General features: G+C 42.7%; 1 pseudogene; it reads left to right on the top strand.

The window, feature by feature from the left end:
- LOC119513191 overlaps nt 1-14,121 on the top strand; it is a 28,680-nt pseudogene extending 14,559 nt beyond the window's left edge.
- Nucleotides 14,122-18,798: the final 4,677 nt, after the last annotated feature.

Below are 18,798 nucleotides of genomic sequence, written 5' to 3' on the forward strand. Positions count from 1 at the left end.
TTCATTGAAAACATTAATATATTTACTTAACAGACAAGGAGGGTTTTACAATTCAAAATTAATGGTCCTTTTAGGAGTGATTATTCCCCACAGGGTCTTGGCACTTGCTAAAATCACAATCCCCTCAGCAGCTACAGTTTTATTTTTTTTGTTGTTTTTTTTTGTTTTTTTTTTCTGAAAGAAAGAGTGGGTCAAGTTCCCTTGTGTAGGTTAATTCTTTTTCCAGGTGTGCCTTCTCCTTTCCCCTCTTCTTGCCACTGTCGCCCCTGAATGTCACACTTTTTCCAGGCACCAAGCTGCCCTTGAAGGGGTAAGAAGGACAAAGCAGAATCTCTAAAGGTGGTGTCCTAAGAGAGGGTCAGAATCACTCATTTATTCGACAAATATTTTTGAAGCCAGATACTCTTTTGTCTAGTGGAGGAGGCAGACGACAAACAAATAAAGAAGACAACTTCATAGTGTTAAAGGTGCTTTGAAGAGGAGAAAATGAGGCTTTGACAGATTAAGTGATGCATCCAAGGTCATGCACTTAGTAGGGGACAAAGCCAGGACTCAATACAATGCGGATCTGGCACCGAAGTGCACGTTCCTGGCTGTGCTACAAGGCTCTTCTGCATAGCTAGGTTTTATTTATTTATTTTTATCACAAATGATTGAGGATTAGACCTTTCTTTGCATACCATTTTATATTTTTCCAAGTTGATTTGCAGCATGTCTCCTCATTTCTCCTTGGGACGTTATTATCTCCAGCTGCTCCTCCGAGGCCTGCCACAAATGCAAAGGAAAATGGCCGGAGCAGATCCTATAGCAACAGAGCCAATTAAGTTTCCTGCAAATGTAGAGCAGTTAAATTCCCATGACATGAAGGACCAAGAAAAATCTTGAGTTTGCCATGTCTAAAGCAAAACCTTTTGGACCAGAATTTAAATAGGGAAAGGCCTTTCCTTTTCTCCTTCTGTGACTTTGGCCAAAACTAACCCTTGTTCAGTCTCTTCAATGTTGAAAGCATTTACTAACGGGCAGCTACTGTGTTCTTAGGAGCTGTGGGTGCAGGAGGGACCAGCAGCAACACCCTATTCTTCTGGCCCCTCCAGGGCAGAACATGTTCCTCTCGTGTGGAACCACACTTTATCCTTCCTGTGTCCAATCTTAGTGATTAGGTCAGCAGTTGACTGTTTGCAAAGTACTTTGACGTGCTTGATCTTGTTTGATTCTCACGTGAACCACACTGGATGGTTCTAATAGCTTCGTAATTTACAGTTGGGGAAACTGAGGGCCAGACAAGGCAACTGACTCCATGTCTTTTTGTGGGGTTTGCAGGTGAGCTCAGCCTTGACCCTGCTAACCCCAAGATTCCTCCTTGTTCCACTATGCTAGGAACAAGTACTGGAAGGGCCCTTATTGCTGTGATGGTTTTGAAAGGGACTCTTTCTAAATTTTTTATTTACTTCCCTGCCTTTTAAACAGAGGACATTAGGAATGGGATGTGCACGTGGTAAGGCGTAATATTTTCTTGACAAATAAGGGTATGTTAGGGAGCACATATCTCTCTATTCTGCCCAGAATGTGCCTACTTTCTCATTTTTCTTCGTCTGCCCTTTGACGTCACTGAGCCTGCTCATCATAGCCTCCTGTCCTCTCATTTACTTCATAGATTCCCAATCAGAAGCCAAGCTTATTATGAATTGTTGTAGGTGTAGGAGTAGAAATTGGCCCAGCCCTTCTGAGGGGTGAATTAGGCAATGAGTTTAAGAAACTTTAAATATGTTCGGACCTTTTGATTCCACAATACCATTTCTCAAAATGTATCCCTAGGAAAAATATTCAGATATGTAAAATATATTTCTGTACAAGATTATTTATCATAGCATTATTTATAGATGTGATAACTAAAAGCAACCAACATAAGCAACAATTGGGCATTCATTAGATAAAGTATATTGACAGATATGATTGAATATACAACTGTTGACACTGTATTGGAAAAAACTATCTAATAGCATTATGATATATTCATAATATGTTAGGTAGGTTGTAAGACAACATGCACATTATGATCACAATTTTGAAAAAAATTAATATATAAACATAAGTAGAAAAAACCCCAGAAGACTATATACCAGCGTTTTATAGGAATCACTTCTGGGTATGGGACTATAGGTGGTTTTTATTTATTTTTCTCTGCTTTTCTTATTTCCTATATTAAACAGGTACTACTTTTTAATGCAATTTATTGAGACATATTCACACACTATACAGTCCAGTGGCTCGCAGTATCATTGCGTAGTTGTGCAATCATCACCACAATCAATTTTAGAACATTTTCATTAATTCAAAAATTATTTTTATTCAAAAATAAACATAAAAAACAAAATCCAAAATATCCCATGCCCCTCATCCCCTCTTTTATTGACCCCTAGTATTGATGTGGTACATTTGTTACTGTTGATGAAAGAACATTAAGATATTACCGTTAACTATAGTCCATAGTTTGTAATAGGTACATTTTCCCATATACCACTCTATTATTAACTCCTTATAATAGTGTCACAGGTAATACTTTTGAAATAAAAATAAAACCCTCAAAATACTTGAAGCATGAAGTATTGGCTACATGTTAAATAACACATGGGGGCTCTGAGTAAGGGCCAGACCAGGTGAATATTAGCCTTCATTACTTGAAGAGGCAGAGTAAACATTTTTGCTGATTTCTGAGCAGCATCTGTGTCCCGGATTTTTCAGGAAAGCTGTTAAGGAAAAAGAAACATACTCCTCCTCAAGGATTTTAGTCTTACTGGGAAGACAAAAAAAACCGTCAAACTTTGAGAGAACACAGACAGAGGGAGGATGCTGTGGGCAGCTGGGCCTCGAAGCACAGAGAGAAAGTCCACAGGAGTCTGCCTTGGTGGGAAGATTGTTTTCTGCTGCTCCTCCCCCAGAAATCCAAACCACCTGTTGCAATTCTGCTCAGACCCACCACCCAAGTACAGCTGTGTTGCAAGACCATCTGTGAGGCGCCTGACCCATGTGGGAATGCCATAGGGTGCCCAGCAGGGGGGCACGGCCCTACCTAGCACCAGCTGGAAAGGAGCCTGCCCAGCTGCCCACTGCCCTAAACAAATCTGGGTTACACTGTGACAGCAGTTTGCTCGCTGCTCTCCCGCTGAGCAACCTGGTTGGTCAGGCCAGGAGATGTGTGCTGCTGCCGAGGCCTCACTGTGGCACCTGACATCCAAGTGAGAACTGCAAGGCTCTGTGTGGCCCAATATTCCTGATAATTACTCTTGGAGTATGGGCAGCAAGTTTCACTGGACTATTAAGAGTGTGCCTAGATGCATGCACCCCAGGCCATCACCACCCCCTTACACACACACACACTAAGCTAGGCCCTTGCCTCCCCACGCGCATCTCGGATTGAAGGGGAGGTGGGAATGCAGCCTCTTTCCTTTTCCCTTTCCCCCATCCTACAGCCCAGCTGGGAGGTGCAATTCCTTGTGAAGCCTCATCTCAGCTCACTGGGCTCCTGACAACTCCATCTCCCAGGGCAAGTCAGCTGCATTGCCGGGCCGTCGCTGCTCTGAGAATCTGCTGAGTCAGGACAAGCCTCTGCCTCCCTGGGGGACTTGGAGGTTCACATTCTCTCTGCCCACTCACCCTGGCCTCTTCAGCTTCCTAGGAGGGGTCAGGCAGGTGAGCAGGTGGATCCCAGGCTTACCCAACCTAAGAAAAGCCTAGAAGAGAACTGTGATAAGGCTTAATTGCCAATAGTAGTTGCTAATGTTATTATATTTAGTAGTAACCTCCTCCCAAAAATCTTTTAAGAAAAAGAAACGTCTTTTACTCATTCATTCACTCAACAGATATTTATTTAGCAAGGTACCATACTAGGAGCTAGGGAAAAAGGAGATGAATAAAACATGATGCAGCTACTCCATTTCTAAGTATATGTGCAAGAGAAATGAAAAATTTTTCCATACAAAAACTTGCACATGAATGTTTATAGCGGCATTATTCATAATAGCCAAAAAATGGAAACAACCCAAATGTCTATTGATTGATAAATGGATAAACAAAACACAGTATGTCTATGCAATGGAATCTTTATTTGGCAATAAAAAGGATTGACATTGTAAAAGTTTTGTTGGTGATGATGGCAGCACAACATTGTGAATGGAATTAATACCACTGAATTGCATACTTGAAAGTGGTTAAAATGGGAAATCTTAGGTTGTATATGTTACCCCATTAAAAATTTTTTTAACCCATAGAACTGCACAACACAAAGAGTGAACACTAAAGTAAACCAGGGACTTTAGTTAGTAATGTAACTATAATTGTTTGTCAATTGTAACAAATGTGCAAAATATTAATAATAGGAAAGACTGTAAAGGGGGCAGTTTATGTGAACTCTATACTTTCTGCATGATCTTCCTGCAAATTTACAACCATTCTAAAAAACAACTTATTTTTAAAAAAGAGGGAATAATGAAGTTCTGATACATCCTACAACGTGGATGAACCTTGGAAATATTATGCTAAGTGAAGAAGACAATCACAAAAGCCTACATGCTGTTTGATTCATTTATATGAAATGCCCAGAAAAGGCAAATCTGTATATATAGAGAAAGTAGATTTTTGGTTGCCTAAAGCTGGGGAGGCAGGAGTGGGGGAGGAGGAGGTGTTGGGGGATGGTGACTAAGGGGAACACAGTTTGTTTTGGGGGTGATGAATATGTTCTAAAATTGAATCTGGTGATGGTTGCACAACCCTGTGAATATAATAAAAAATATTGAATTTTATACTTTCAATGGATGGATTGTACAGTATATGAATAATATCTCAACAAAGCTACTTAAAAAATTAAGACACTGTATTCCTAGAAACTCTAGAAACTCACAAACCAGATATGTAGTCAGGTGGGTACAGAACCTGTGATGAGGGCTGTGACAGGGGAAAGTGCAGGGTGTGTCAGGAGCACTTAGAAGCAGCCTGGGGGGGTCGGGTAAGGCTTCACCAGGGAGGGAACATCGTCTCTAAGTCACCTTGGGTGTTTGCTTGTCCGTTTTTTTCCCCACTGAACTGGGGGCTTCTTTGCAACCCAAGGCTTGGCACATTGTAGGAGCGCAATATATTTTACTGAACAAGTTGAACTGAGGGATCATTTATATTGATGCCACATAACTTAACTCTGCCTGAGTAAATGCAAGTGACTCTGATAACTCAGAGAGCAGTCCCAATCCTTTCAGGCAAAGTAGAATTTGCTGGATGATGTGGACATTCAGGATCTTTGAGAGTTTGCCACCATCTTGACATAAGCCCTTGGGTCAGCCTTGTGCTCTGTCCAACCCAGGCTTCTTTCCATGACTAGGCCCCAAGGGAAGTGCCAGAGAGAGGTTTTATCTTTTAAGATTGGGGGTGAAAGTTATCTTCCCTTTAAAAGCCCAAAGTGAAGTTCTCAGCCCTGAGTTCACCCCAGCTGCTCTACAGATGCTTCACCTCTGCAACCTCTGGGAGCTCTTGAGGTTGGTGTGGTGTCCCTAGTTTGCTGAGCCAAAGAACAGATGTCAGAGACATCACCACATGGCTGTCATAGCTGAAGCTGGAGTGACACTGACCACACTCGGAGTCTGCATCCCTCCTCAAGGAGGAGGTACCCTTGCTACTGCAGGGGTGGGCAGGGTTCTAGTTCTTAGATTCCTGCTCCAGGTGTTGGGGACGGATGGGAGCGGCAGTGACTGAGGTGGGAGCGTCGCTCAGCTGGCTAGGCTCTTCCCTCATTGCTCACTTTGGCTGGCAGCCCAGGGAGTATCCAGACTCCGAATGGGCTTGTTGCAGTGGCCACTAGACTGCAACGAAGCTTTGGTTTCTGCAGACGAAGGCTGAAGCATGAGAGCAGACCATGTGTGGGGCAGTAGATCCTCTAACTGCTGGAAAACCAGGCCCTGACAGGCAATTGCCCCTCCCTGTGCAAAGCCCTTGAAGAGAGAGTCTCATGACAAAGACATATGGTGCAGTCTGCTGTGAAACCCTCTGCTCCACAGTCACCCAGGCTGCCCATTGCAATTGGCCCCACTCCCTCTTTTTCCAGCTCTGCCATTCCAGGCAACTTACCCATCCTCTAAACACTCCTGCATGTTCCTACCTTCCTGCTGTTGCTCTTACTTTTGCCTTTTGCCCTAACCACCCTTCCTCCATCTCTCCCATTAAAATCTTCCTCCTCCTTTAAGACCTGGATCAAATGCACCTTCTTCCACCAATGATGTGTCACTGGACCATCTCCTCTCCTCCTGCCATTCAATGTCAGGATGAGACCCTCCCTTTTCTGTGACCCTGTACCCATACCCAGTTATCCTTTGTTACACTACCCATCTGCCTATTATGGACATTTCATCTCTCCCAAGGATGGTGAGCTCCTCAAGGGCAGGGATCCTATATAATGCCAATTTGTATCTTTCCTGGTGCCCAAGGCAATACCTTCCACATAGTAGGCCCTCAGGAAATGTCTGCTGAATTGTGTTATGAGCATTTTTTTAATGGGGAGGGCTGTGTTCTGCAGGAACTCAACCAAAAGGGATTCACCATCAAAGAGTTTGAAACTCAGAGAACCGATTTCACAGATGGTACCTGTTCACGGGGTTTTTAGATCCCCCAGCCTATTTGCTTGCTCAGATCTGCTTTGAATGGCCACTGCTGCATCTCTGTATCTCACTGTCCCTTCCCTCAGATTGACCAGAACTTGCTAAATGCCAGCAGCTTCTGCAGAGCGCCCTGGGAGCAGGGTTTGAGCCACTACTGAGTGCAGGAAGGACTGGAGAGGGAGTTGCTAAAGCTGAGAGATTTTCAGTTCATTATGTTCCGTTCAGTTAAGCCATGGGTGATATTTCTTCTTTAGACCTTTATGTTTTTCTGCCAAACATAAAAATATTCCAACCATTTGCATCCATATTGGTGAAATTACAGAGAATAACATGATGAATCTTTTAGCAGAAAACTGTTGTTTTTCCTCTGCGTGATTTTTAAAGGTCTGTTGTCCTTTTGTACACAATTTTGTTATGCCTCAGTGCCAGTTTGTTTTCCAGAGGAGCACATCTCCAAATTTATAATGAAAGGCAAGCAAAGCAAGACTTCACAGCCTTGGCCAGAAACCAACTGTCAGTTAATTTTTGCAGCAGCAACGACTAATAACAAGTCCCTGAATTGCAATTTTCGTTTCTCCTTCTGTTCTCAAACAAAATTGTTTAAATAACTAACTTCTGTCTTGATCATAATTATTAGTTGAAGAAAAGATGATGTCTGTACTTCAAAAGTATATTTTTATTTTTTAAATATTAAATGTCATCCTAGGATTGGCAAATGCCTTTGGACTGTCACCACTGATTAAGGCAGAGTACTCTGGTTAAATGAATTAACAGTTCATTTAACCAAATGAACTAAAAAAGCAAACAGAAATCCAGTTGACCAATTGTTATTCTTTGTGGTTGATATGAAATGCCATCTAATCTTTAGCCAGTGCACAAAAATTATAAGCACATCCATTCTGTAGAATGGAGTTACATCTATATTTGAAACTATATATTTTTTACTTTCTTGATTGATTACAGACTCTGAAGCAAGGAATGTCATTGTAGCATAAACTCTATGAACCATTTTGGGATCTCATTTGCTTCCAATAAATGAGAATCTTTACTTATTTTCTTATGTCAGATATAAATTTTATAAAGCCCCAGAGAACCCTTCCCATGTCCCCATCCCCTCACCCTCTCATGCTTGTTCTTGGCTGCTCACATCCTTGATGCTGTGATGCCTCACCCCTGCATACACATGTGCACAAACACACCACCTATCTATACCCAGAACCTTTCTCCTGCTCTTTTCTCTCTTAATTAAGTTCTTCTCTGAGGTTTTCCATTCTTTGTGGACTCTGTTCTCTGCTTCAGCCTTCAAGGGTACTAATGGGTTAATTCATTTCTCATCCTCCCAAGTCACATACCTTATTTCTTCAAATGAAAGATGTTACTGATTGCAAGATGCTCCATTAGTTTCTGTGCCATTAACCAGAGGGCCAAGGGTAAATCACACGAGAAGTTGTACCAATTTCTTCCTCCTCACTGCTTCTGCTGCAGCCTCCCCTGTAGGTTACTCTTTGGAAGCACTAAGGGAGTATAGTTGCCTGGTGTTCCGGTTTGCTAATGCTGCCATTATGCAAAATACCAGAAATGGATTGACATTTTTTTTTTATCATTATACTTTATGAATTTCAGATCCTGTAGGAAGTAAATAGTGGAGTTACAAATCAAAAATACAGTAGTACTGGTATTTATATTTACCATGTGATCTTTACTGGAAATCTTTATTTCTTCATGTGGTTTCAGTCAATTGTTTAGTGTCCCTTCCTTTCAGCCTGCACAATTCCCTTTAGCATTTCTTCTTATGGGACTGATCTACTGGTGATGAAGTCCCTCAGCTTTTGATTATTCAGGAATGTTTTCACCTCCCCCTCATTTTTAACTTCCAGGTGTTTGTGAATTTTCTAAGTCTCTGTTCATTATTGAACTTCAATTGTATTCCATTGTGGTCAAAGAATGTGCTTTGAATAATTTCATTTTTTTTTTTTTAATTTATTGAGGCTTGTTTTATGTCCCAGCCTATGGTCTATTCTGGAGAAAGTTCCATAATCACTAGAGAAGAATGCATATCCTGGTGATTTGGGATGCAATGTTCTACATATGTCTGTTATATGTCTCTATATCTCTTTCTCTTTTCTTTGTTTTTCTGCTGGTAGGGCTCCATTTAGTATCTGAAGTAGAGCAGGTCTTTTATTAGCAAAATCTCTCAGCATTTGTTTGTGAAAAATTTAAGCTCTCCCTCAAATTTGAAGGAGAGTTTTGCTGGATAAAGTATTCTTGGTTGGAATTTTTCTCTCTCAGAACTTTAAATATGTCATGCCACTGCCTTCTTGCCTCCATGGTGGCCGCTGAGTAGTCACTACTTAGTCTTACGTTGTTTCCTTTGTATGTGGTGAATTTCTTTTCTCTTGCTGCTTTCAGAACTTGCTCCTTCTCTTCAGTATTTGACAGTCTGATCAGAATATGTCTTGGAGTGGGTTTATTTGGATTTATTCTATTTGGAGTTTGCTGGGCATTTATGCTTTGTGTATTTATATTATGTAGAAGGTTTGGGAAGTTTTCCCCAACAGTTTCTTTGAATACTCTTTCTAGACCTTTACCCTTCTCTTCCCCTTCTGGGGCACCAATGAGTCTTATATTTGGATGTTTTATTTTATCTATCATATCCCTGAGATCCATTTCAATTTTCCCCCATTCTTTCTTTTGTTCTTTCTTTTTCCATTCTGTGGTTCTCGAGGTCGCTGAGTCCTTGTTCAGCTTTCTCTAGTCTTGTACTATGGGTGTCCAGAATCTTTTTAATTTGGTCAACAGTTTCTTTTATTTCCATAAGATCATCTGTTTTTTTATTTACTCTTGCAATTTCTTCTTTATGCTCTTCTAGGGTCTTATTCATGTCCTTTATATCCTGTGCCATGCTCTTCTTCATGTCCTTTATATCCTGTGCCATGCTCTCATTGTTTATCTTTAGTTCTTTGATTAATTGCTCCAAGTACTGTGTCTCCTCTGATCTTTTGATTTGGGTGTTTGGGTTTGAGTTATCCATATCATCTGTGTTTTTCATATGCTTTAAAATTTTCTGTTGTTTTTGGGCTCTTGGCACTTGCTTTACTTGATAGGGTTCTTCTAGGATATGAAGGATTATTCAAACACCAATCTGTAATTTGTCAGATCTACAGCTTGGTAGTGTACACTTTCTCTAACTAACCAGCAGATGGCATCCTTGAGTCACCTATTCCCCTCAAGTCAGTTCTCCCCAACTTTTTCTTTGTGGTGTGTGGGGGTCTGATTCTTGTGGGATCCAATTGGTGCACCAAATTTGGGTGTGTTGTTGATGCTGTCTGCCCTGAATGTGGGGTGTGTGTCTGAGTGGTTAGGGAGGGAGGGCAGCTTTAATAATCAAACCTCCCAGGTGTTCCTGGAGATTTAAGGCTGTTGCAAGAGTCTAAACCTTCATTTCAGTCTCTCCACAGATTGTCTCTGCCGCTGACCCACAAGTCCTTGGTATTGGCTTAGGGTCCCTGGGATTTCCGAGTGGGTTCCTCTTCCAAGCTATGCCCTTTTAGGGCCTCTGCAGAGGGAAAATTGTGCTATGTCACAAGTGCGTACTGTCCCTCAAGCGTCCCTGGGCCGCTGGGCCATGCAGGGGCATTCCCAGTCTGCTGTAAAGATGGCTGAATGGGGAGTGTTAATGTCCCCCTTTTTGCACAGCTCTGCCTTCGCAGCTCCGGGACAATTAGCTGTGGGTGCACGGAAGGCTATTGTCCACGCCCGATATCATGGCATGTGTGCATGTTGCAGGAAACACTTCCCATCACACTGGGTCCCTTGGCACAGCTCTGGGCTGTGGCTCCAGAGCCAGGCAGGAGTGTTCCCAGCCCGCAGGGAAGATGGCTGCAAGGAGCATGGTTTTTTTCCCCTTTTGGCTCACCTCTGCCCTCCTCGCTCCAAGACAACTAGCAGTGGATATGCAAATGGCTATCTTCCATGCCAGATATTGAGGCGCTCACACAGCCCATTCCTGCCGTGCTTCACTGTGCAGTTCTCGCTGCTGTGTCTCCAGCCGCTTTTGGGTTTTTAAAAAAAGAACAAGTCCTCCTCCAAATGCCAACCCATGGTTTCCCCACACCGCAGCATGGCTGCCGGACATTCAGCAGGCTCACTCACTTGTTTCAGAATGCAGACTCCCGGTTTCACCAAGTGCACGGTCCCTGTGGATTTAGCAGACCTTGTTCAGCTGGTGCATCGCTGGAACTAGTGTTCTGGGTCACTTTCTGGCTTTTATCTAGTATTTTTCATGGAGGTATTTTTTGCCCTGTCTCTCCTAGCTGCCATCTTAGGTTCTCCTGGATTGACTTTTATAAAGGGGGTTTATTTGTTTACAAAGTTACAGTCTTAAGGCCATAAAAGTGTCCAAACAAAGACATCATGAATAGGATACCTTCACTGAAGAACACTGATGGCATCTGGAAAAACCTGTTAGCTGAGAAGACACGTGGCTGGCGTCTGCTCTGGGGTTCTGGTTTCAAAATGGCTTTCTCCCAGGACATTTCTCTCTAAGCGCCTGGGGGTCCTGTCTTAGCATATCCCAGGGCAAACTCTGGGCTTCATCTCTTAGCTAAATGTCCTTCTATCTGCATCTTCAAGTGCTTCTAAGCATCAGCACCAGTAAGCATCTGAGCCTAGAGCTCTCTTAAGTAGTCCAATGAACTAATCAAGACCTACCCTGAATGGGTGGGGTCAAATTTCCATGGAAACGTTCAATCAAAAGGTCACTCCTTAATCAAATCAATCTGCCCCCACAAGATTGCATTAAAGAATATAGCTTTTCCTGGGGGACATAATATATCCAAACTGGCACACCTAGTGTATTAGTTTCCTCTTGCTGCTATAAAAAGTTACCACAATTTTAATGGCTTAAAACAATACCAACTTATTAACTCATGGTTCTGTAGGTTAGAAATCCAACATAGGTCTCACTGGGATAAAGTTAAGGTGCTGAGAGGTTGTATTTCTTTCAGGAGGCTCTAGGGGAGAATCTGTTTCCTTACCTTTTCCAGATTCTAGAGGCTGCCCACATTCCTTAATTAGTGATCCCTTCCTCCATCTTTAACGTCAGGAGTGGTGGTGGTTTGGGTCCTTCTTTTCACATTGAATTCTCTCTGATCCTTGTCTTCTTTCTCCCTCCTCTACTTTTTAGGACGCTTGTAATTACATTGGGCCCATCCAGATGAGCCAGGATAATCGCTTTTTCTTAAGGCCAGCTGATTAACAACCTTAATTCCCCTTTTCCATATAAGGTAACATATGCTCAGATGTCAGGGATTAGGATGTGGGTCTCTTTGGGGTGCCATTTTTCCATCAACCACACCTAGAAAAAGGAGTCACAGTGTGGTAAGTCCTGTGAGGACCAGAAAAAAAGAAGTGATCCACAAAGCCATAGACTAGCACATATTATTGCTAGATAAAATTTATTTGACAAGGTTCCCAGAGATTAGCAGGTGAGCAGTTGATGTAAGATTGGTGTTACAGGTTGGATTCTCCAGGAAGCAGACCCAGAGATAGAGATTTGTGTACAGGTCATTTATTAGGGCACACTCTTGGGATTGATACCTTTGGAAGGGAAGGGAAATAAGAAGGAAAGCTTGGGCAGAGAGGGAAGTTGAGCTGCAATGCATCCTCAACAAAAGCCTCATGGGGAGTGCTGTTGCTGGGGTGAGGGAACCAGGCTTTTATACCCATATTGATCAATCATTTGATGGGTCCTGCTCCGGGAAGGAGATCTGACCTTGAATGAGGCAACTGTCTTCAACTGGGGCACTTCTTGGAAAGTGCTGATAGCCAAGAGCTGTCTGCCATCTGTGCCCCGAGCAGCTAGGGGAACAATCCATCAGTCCTGGAATCTCGGTGGCACATCACAACACCTACTACAACTGGACTGAGGACTTTATGGTGGGTGGTTGCCTTTAGAGAATGAGAAAAGACTCTAAAGCTTGGGTAAACGTGGAAGTGGGGTGGGGGTGGGGGGTGGGGGTCCCCAGAGAAGGGAGAGTGTGGGTAGGAAGAGATAGAAGGATTCACTTAGCCAGACACATGGTTGATTCAGAGGGGATGTTTCATATCTCCTTCCCACCTCCTACCCTATCTCTTCAGGACCCTTAGGCTCCTTGTCTACTCAGGCCAGCCTGCCTTCTGGTGGTCTCCAACTCCTCTCTGGGAATCACAGACATAGCAAGTGGTGGTGACATTGACCTTTGATTTTGGACAACAAGAAGATTTACACAGAGCAAGTAAGAAGCTAGGTTAGGCTCTAGCTTAATCTCTCACCCTAGAAACTCACATGCTGATAGTAGAGTCACTTCAGCAATATGTGTGTGCCTTCAGATATGGTGGCTATTTGGGGCATTATCCCAGGATCACATCTCATTACTCTTTGTTAGCTTGTCATCTGGAGGAGGAAGAGTATGGTCATGGATAATTTGTTGATTCATGAATTATTTTACTCTCCCTAAGTGAACTCTCTCCCACACACACTAGGATCCCTGCCCTCCCTGTAGGACTTGATATGGGGACTGAGAGTCAAGGTTGGTTTTAAGCATAGGCAGAATGAGTGGCCACCCAGTCAGGGGTACCAGAAAAACCCTCCTTAGCCAAAAGAACTTCCCTAACCTGCTTTTTTTTGATGTGTGAAAGGCCCCTGTTAGGACACAAATCTTTTAATTACCAGCTCTCATCCTGATTTAAATGCAGACGCTCCCAGAAAGGACTACTATATCTCAATGGAAGTACACTTCAGATACTTTCCTGAAAGAAGATTCTAGTAAAAAAGTGGTACTGTCCTCTAAAGCTCCCATGGAAAGCCTTTGGCAATAATCTTGAAAGCCATTAAATGTGCATACCCTTTGACCTAGTAATTCCACTCCTGTGGATATAACCTAAAGAAATTGGCCTAAAAACCACAGAGGACTTCATATGCAAGAATGTTTATCTTAGGATAATTTATAATAGTGGAACTCTTAGAATCTCTTGAAAATGCTCAGGTAAATGATAGCACATTCATGCAATGAAAAAAATTCTGTTATTAAAAATTATAGTTAAGAAGAGTTTGTAACATAGTGAAAGTTCTTATGTTATAAAGGTAAGTGGAAAATCACCCTAGATTCACAGTAGATGTGCATTTTATCACAGTTACGTAAAAATAAATCCAGATACACAGAATGAAGTGAAATACATGCAAATATTAACAGTGGTTTTCTTGACAATACTTTGGTAGAATTAGAATTGCTCTTAAAATAATTTTATTATTCTCAAAGTGCCGTATTTTGACTCTGTAATACTTTTATAATGAGCTATAGTTTTAAGCACTGTGACCAGAAGTGAACAGAACTATGCAAATGAGCCCGTTCACAGGACGACTTCCGGCGCGGGAGCGCGATTCTGGAGCAGCTGCCGCGGTCTGGTGACAGCCGCGGGCACCGTGCTGGAAGGGTCGGCCTGAGGCGCAGGAGCCCCCGCGGATTCCCTGAGAGCCTGGCGCGGGGTCAAGCGCTCTCGGCCTGGAGGAGCCTCTGCTCTCCTTGATCGCCCGAAGCAGTTTCGGAGGCCACGGTCGGCTCCACGCGGCCACAGCGCAAGGACTCTCCTGGCGGCGCCATCTGAGGCGGGCCCTGTGGACTGTCCCTCGGCGGCCGCCGTAGCGCGGAGACTAATTTCGTGCCTCTCTGGCGAGTGAGAGGAATGCGGGGTCTGCGGAGGCTGAGCGACCTGGGCACCTTGACTTCCTCATCTATGAAATGGGAACGTAGTACTGCCTACGTTATGGGCTTGTGTGAGGTTAAATGAGATTGTGCATCTGCAATAATAAACTGCTTATCACAGTGCCCAGCAGTCTGAGTGCTTGATCCCAATATGGGCAACCTACCCATAGAAATAGGGACCACTTTCCAACCCAAAGAGAAGTTTCCAGGTGAACCCCTATCAAGGAGAGTACTTCCACGTCATCAGAACAGTCCAAGTCAGCACTCTTGGCCATGGGCAGGCAATAGTGCCATCTCTGCAAAGAGATCCGAAATCCATTTACTCTAGAATAAGGATGATGCTTCAGAGTTGTTAAAAGGATTAAATGACATTATAAGTAAAGGGATTAGCACAGTGGCTGGTGATCAATAAATCATTTTCTATACGGGCTCTGCCCTTCACATCTGGACCTTTGCAAGAGCCTTCTGGTGGGTCTCCTCATTTGCAAACTGGAGTTGAGTAGCTAGCTCCTAGGGCTGTTGTGAAAATTAAGTGAGAAACTTTAGGTAAAGAACCTGACATGTAATTAGGATTTTGGAAGTTATAGCAATTCTTGGTTCACTGGGATGACATACGACCTGTACTGTCTGAGATGCACACCCTTAGCAGCCCCTTCTCCTCCTCCTCCTCCTCCTTCTTTTTAATACATTTTTATCGTGAAATTTAATATATATGCATAACAGTGATAACTTTCAAAGTACAATTTAACAAGTAGAGATGAAATTTCAAAGAATGTTATGGGTTACAGTTCCACCATTTCAATTATTTCCTTCTAGCTATTCTAATACCCTAGTATCTAAAAAAAAAAATGTAAAGATTCAGTGTTCATAATCCTTTGTTTAATCCTATCTTGTCTGTTGCTACCCCTTCCTTGTGTTTAATCACTTTCTCGATCTTCAGGGGTATCTGGGCAGTGACCACCCTAACTTGTTCATATTGAAAAGGGGGTGTCGACATTATGGGGAAGGGGGCTGCATCTGATTGATGTTCTTAAAGAGGCTGTTACCTCTGGGTTTTAGGGCTTGTCTGGCCTAAGAAACCTCTGGTGGATTTAAGTTTCTGGGAGATAAACAGTGAGTGAAACTTTCATGGAATCTCAGATAGGGACCTAGGTATTTTTGGGACTGCTGTTGGTTAGGCCTCGGCATGCTGTGGCCATTTGGGATGTCTAGCTGGAGCTTGAGTAAGAGTAACCTCCAGGATAGCCTCTCTATTTGAAATCTCTTAACCACTGTAACCTTATTTTGTTAGGACTTGTCTGGCCTAAGAAACCTCTGGTTGAGTTAAGTTTCTGAGATAGAAACTTAGTGAGTGAACCTTTTATAGACTCTCAGATAGGCACCTAGGTATTTTGGGACTATTGTTGGTTAGGGCTTGGCATACTGCGGCCATTTGAGATATCTAACTAGCACCCCCTTCTTTAGAGTACATGTGGGCAAAGAGAAGGCAGGCACTGAGTGAAGAAAGAGAAGCTAGCAGAGCTAGTCTTGCCCAGGCAGCCAGCAGGGCATCCACAGGACACCTTCCAGTGCCCTCTTCGGTGACTCTACTCTCTGCCCTGTCCTACCTGCTGTTAGCACTGGCTGCACCCCCCAGTTCCTACACCTGTTCTTTGAGGCCAGGTGCATAAATATAACTTGTCCTGATTGAGCAAACAAGCACAGCACACCCTTAAAAGTAGCACCCCTAAAAGCCAGCCCCATGGGTGAGTGGGGCCCTCAAAGTCAGCTCCTTGGGAACAGCCAACTCAGGGACCTGCCTACGTCAATCCCTCCAGTTCTTTTCAATAAATCAGACTTTACAAAGACACCGAGAGAGATCAGAAAACTGACGTATCTTTATTTCATCGTCCAAATGAAAGTGAATTTAAAGTGAATTATAGTACCAGCTACATTTATAGAGCCTTTTCTCTGTGCAAGCATTATCCTAAATGTTCTGTAATCTAATTTAATCCTCACAACCACCCTCACCATATTCTATCAATTTTAAAGATTGGAAAACTAAGACTTGGAGGTTAAAAGTTCATAGCTAATCACATTCTCTGACCACAATGGAATACAAATAGAAGTCAACAACCATCAGATACTTGGAGAATTCACAAACACCTGGAGGATAAAAATGAGGGGGAGATAAATACATTCCCAGATAATCAAAAGCTGAGGGACTTCATCACCAGTAATCAGTCCTATAAGAAATGCAAAAGGTAGTTGAGCAGGCTGAAAGGAAGGGACACTAAACAATTGACTGAAACGACATGAAGAAATAAAGATTTCCAGTAAAGATCACAGGGTAAATATAAATACCTATACTACTGCATGTTTGATTTGTAACTCCACTATTTACTTCCTACAGGATCTAAAATACATAAACTGTAATGATAAATCAGTGGTTTTGGACTCTATGTAAAATATGTAATTTTTGACAAGAACTACATAAAGGTGGGGGAATGATGGAGCATAGGAACATAGTTTGTGTGTCATATTGAAGTTAAGTTGGTATCAAAAAAAAAAACAAGATTGTTATAGATTTAAGATGTTAAATTTAAGCCCCACGGTAAACACAAAGAAAGTATCAGAGAATATGACCATAGAGATGAAAAGTAGAGTAGGGGTTCCGAGAAGTGGGGGAAGGGGCAATGGGGAGTTAAGAAATGAGAGTAGGGTTTCTGTTTGGGGTGAAGGGAAACTTCTAGAAATGGATGGTGGGAAGGTGAGAGCATTGCAACATTCTAAATGTGATTAATCCCACTAAGGGAATGTTAGGGACGGGGTGGAATGGGAAGATTTAGGCTGTATATATGTTTCCACAATTGAAAAAAAAACAGTCTAAGTAGATGACAATTAAATGCCAAGGATGATCCTGGATGGGATCTGAAGATGGAGGAGAGGAGGCTCAAAGGGACACAGATGGGACGCAAGAAGAATAAAAAGGAAATACAGAATGTAAGCTTTATATCAATGTTGAATTTCTTGAACTTCTTAGCTGTGCTTAATGAGATTGCATAAAAGAATGTTCTCGTCCATGGGAAAGGTATATGTGAATTATATTGTTTGTTCAAAGATATGTGCAGCTTGCTGTCATATATTCAGAGGACAGAGCAATAGATGATGGATGATAGAGAGGGAGGGAGGGAGGGAGGGAGAGAGGGAAAGAAAGAAATGGTGGTGTGACAGGATGTTAAAGGTGGTGGATTGGGGTATCGGGGGAGGGGGGTCGGGGTATGATGGAGTTCTATGTATGGGGTTTGTACTGTTTTTGAAACTGTTCCTGTAAGATTGAATTTATTTCAAAATAAAATTTATTAAATTAAAAAAAAAAAAAAAGGTCATAGCTAATAAGCGGCAGAGCCAGAATCTGGGTTGATCTCGACAAAACAAGTATATTCTTAATTACTCCTCTGTAAATATTTACCCATATTTTCTTCTTTAAAAAAAAATGCTTTCTGTATTGTAATTTTCAGGGTCTTGGAATAAAGCATTTTGGAGAACACATTTTCTAGTTTCTGCTACCACCATCCCCCACCCCCCACCATCTTGGAAACCAGGCTTCCTTCTCTAACCTTTCATTGCAAATGTGTAATTTGTGAGCTCGGCACCATGCTTGGCAGCCTTTGGTTAGAGATTTGAGCTGCAGTCCACCCTTTGCTCAAACAAACCCTCAGAGACAAATTCAGGGGTGCAAAGACCCCTGGCTCTGGTGTGGCACTATGATACTGTCTCCTCTGGTCCTATCTTTCTATCCACCTATACTCATGAATGCACTTCCCCTTCCCCAGAAGTTATTGGGACAAAATGGGCTATGCTTTTATCATTGTGTGGCTCTAGATGTTAGATTTTAATTTTAAAAAAACAAAACAAAAGAAAAAGTAAAAAAAGAGACATTTCTGCAACACTGCAGCAGAAATGTGGCTATGATTCAAGGTTGTCTACGTGTATATGTGTGTTTATGTGTGTGAAAGCCAGTCTCTCAGCACCAGCTAAAAATGTGAAGCAGCCAGCCTGTGCCGGGAATTGAGGACACCATATGCTTGCATTTCTAGGTCTTCCTAAGAATTATGTAACTGCCCCCAAAGCCAGGAGGCAGGAGCAGGGCCAGCTGTGGGAGATGGTTTCCAAAGAGGAACGCTGAGGAAGGTCTGACCTTGAGGAGACAGCGAGTTCGCCAGGTCATGGAATGTTCTCAGCCTCGGGGCTTAAACAAAAACTGCATTCAGGGAGTGTGTGCTCTGCTAAGAACAAACCCTGTCTGTCTCCCTGCTCTGTCTTAGGGGGTTATCAAGGTGAGCCCTGACCCTGTGGGGCACTGGATATTGAATTTAGAGCTGCAGCATAGCTGCCAGACCAGGGACCTAATAACTCTTCCATCCATCTCTAATTAG

This window comes from Choloepus didactylus, chromosome 2 (assembly GCF_015220235.1).
Source record: "Choloepus didactylus isolate mChoDid1 chromosome 2, mChoDid1.pri, whole genome shotgun sequence".
NCBI classification, from domain to species: Eukaryota; Metazoa; Chordata; class Mammalia; order Pilosa; family Megalonychidae; genus Choloepus; species Choloepus didactylus.